Here is a 2,799-nt window from a genome sequence, read left to right on the forward strand (position 1 = left end):
TGGTGTTAGTCCTGCAGGAAAGAAGAGATCAGTTAGCACAAATCCTTTACCACGACTGCAAAAACTTGGTATCCTGAGGAGCGTCAGCTTAGAGTCCTTATAAAGTATCCAGACGTTTTTTTCTTTTTTGCCACATGGACACTCTAAATTAAGCCAATATTTTTTCTCATTATGTTTTTGAGAATGAGAGTACGTCAGCTCAAAATTTAAAAAATTTTTCTTTATCCATCATGTCCTTTGAAGGGTTTAAAACAGCATGTTGATTAATTTAGTCTGCATATGACATAACATGATGAGCTTGTTCAGAACAAGAAGTAACCTTTGGACTGTAATTTCTGTTTGAGAAGGGAGTGGGAAATGTAATTACTTATTAGTTTTGAGGTTTTAGAGACTTGGCTTTTCCATTTGCAGATAAAACCCTGGTAATTCTAATGAAAAATAGGTTTAGATAACTTTTGGTTAAAGACTAGTTCCAAAATGGCCACTTTCTCTTCTGGTCTAATATGTAAATAACTTACTGCATCTTCTAATATGAATTTTCATTTATTAAGCAAAGTCCACATTGCCTTGAAATGAATTCAGAAGAGGAGAAGAAATCTACACTGTGCCCAGAGTCTAGTGAAACTAGAGTGTTAGCATAAATTCTGAGATCTTCCACAGTGCTGTCAACACCTGCAGACAGAAACTCTCTGCTGCTTCGTTTCTGCCCTTTTAGAGCATTGCTCTGTGATTTTTCTTGGGGCTGGATTGAGGCTTGTCACCTCAGTTGTCATCATTGTTGTCTTGTTTATGTGACTGACAGCGTGACTCTTTTTCTCATGTCCCCTTAGCCCTTGTATGGATGTACATTACGGTTTTCTCAAATATGTCGTAAGCACAGAAGTATCTAAATGGGGCCAAAATTCAGACTTGAAAACTGCTCTTTTCCCAGCTTAAGAAGTTACACTTAGGTGTGAATTTTGGCGCAATAGAGTGACGAAGTTACAGTTGAATGCTGAATCACTTCAGTTAGTGTGGTTTTTAGAATATGTATGTAATTGCTAAAACAATTCTAGCTTACCTCAGAATCTGAAAGTCTCTTTGCCCCAGTTAAGTGCCTGGCCAGCTGTCGTAAATCACACATTGCTTTGTTTGTTTCTTAAAGGTCGCATGTTCAGGAGTATGAAAATAAGATGTTCTGTCTAAAGGCCACTGTGCCTAATTTGTCATGTGCTGTCTTTACTCCAGCAGGTCCCTATAGAATGTTACTTGGTGACATAATATTATACTTCTTACAGTTTTCACTTCGGGAATGTCATGGGTGAGATTATTCTCAGTATGTATTTTAGTGGGCCCCGTGTTTAGTCAGTCATCATCCTTTTAAACTGCTGTGAATTTTTTGTCTTGACTTGAAAGCAAGAATAGAGAAACACTTTAAAGAGATATTTTGTGTTTTTTTTCCCATTCCAGAATTTGTGAGCATAATCATATTTTGCTTTACATTTACAGTCACGAACTCTTAAGCTGGCAGCTACAACCAAGAACCAAAAAAGTGGTGCATTCTGCTTCTTGTAATTCATCTCTACTAATAAATTACAAGAAGCAAAGATAACTAATTAGGGAAAGTATTTTATTTGGGTGGTTTCTATAAACAAGGGACTATAATTCTTGTACATTACTTTTCATCTTTGCTGTTTCTTGTTCAATGTGCCACAAAATTATTTTGAGGTGTTTCCTATAAGAATTGTTTTAAAAGTGTTCTTCATATCGGAGTAGTTGTAGATATATTTCACAATATTACTGGGTGATTTTTAAAAGCCTGAGTACTGACCTAAGAAGCGATGATATGAATTCTACTCTGGAGGGAAGGGATGATCTCAATGGATATTGTATGACTTTTATATTTTTGTGCCATCAAATATAGGTAAAATTATCAATTGTGCAATTCTGCTGTTTAAAACGGGAACTCTTGGCCTCCTTGGCCCTAAATGAAAGGGCTGACATTCTAAGTTGCCTATTTTATTGTAAATTAATCCATTCTAATTTTTAAAAATTTGGTTGAATGTTTTTCTTGTTCAGTGTTTAAAAAATAAAAACTGGAAGTTCTTTGCTTAGTTATAATTTGTTTCCAACTGAAGTGCCTTTATTGAAAGTTAATATTAATTTCAGATTTGGATGTGACGTTTGGATATTTGTTGGAAGATCAGAGTTCCTCGTTTTATCTCAATATAAAATATGTCAGAGCCTGCTTTAAATTATTCCCCTGGGGACAATTCATAGGCATGAGTTGTAGCTACATGGCAGATTCTCTCACGCTAACATGACGTGTTTAAACAACCATGGGAGGTCTTCATCTCATCTTTGTCTTCCATCTAGTCGACCAGTCTTGGTACAGTGGACGCGCATTGGTCTAGGAGTCAGAGAACATGGGCTTCAACTGTAATTGTACTCTTCTGGCCCATGGTTTCCTCATTTGCAAAATAGGGAAGTCGAATTAGCATATCCCAACTATTTATAAAAAAATAATTTCAAACATAGACTTCTCCGCCTAACACTGGAATACTGTAATTATGAGGACATTGGTTTATTCTCCCGAAGACATCAATTTTTTTTTGTTTTTTTCTTTAAAAGTAGGGCAAGGAGGGAGATTATTAATATTTGACAGAATTAAACAAGAAGATTCGTCATTCAAGTGACAAATACTGTTTCCACATTGGGCTACTAGAAAGAGTATAAATGTTTTAGATTGTAAAATGGATGCGACAGTCATGGACTGTGTATCTAAAACAGATTTCCCCCTTAGATCAGTCACCTATGTCT

The sequence above is a fragment of the Pteropus vampyrus genome, unplaced genomic scaffold, assembly GCF_000151845.1.
Source record: "Pteropus vampyrus isolate Shadow unplaced genomic scaffold, Pvam_2.0 Scaffold6, whole genome shotgun sequence".
NCBI lineage: Eukaryota > Metazoa > Chordata > Mammalia > Chiroptera > Pteropodidae > Pteropus > Pteropus vampyrus.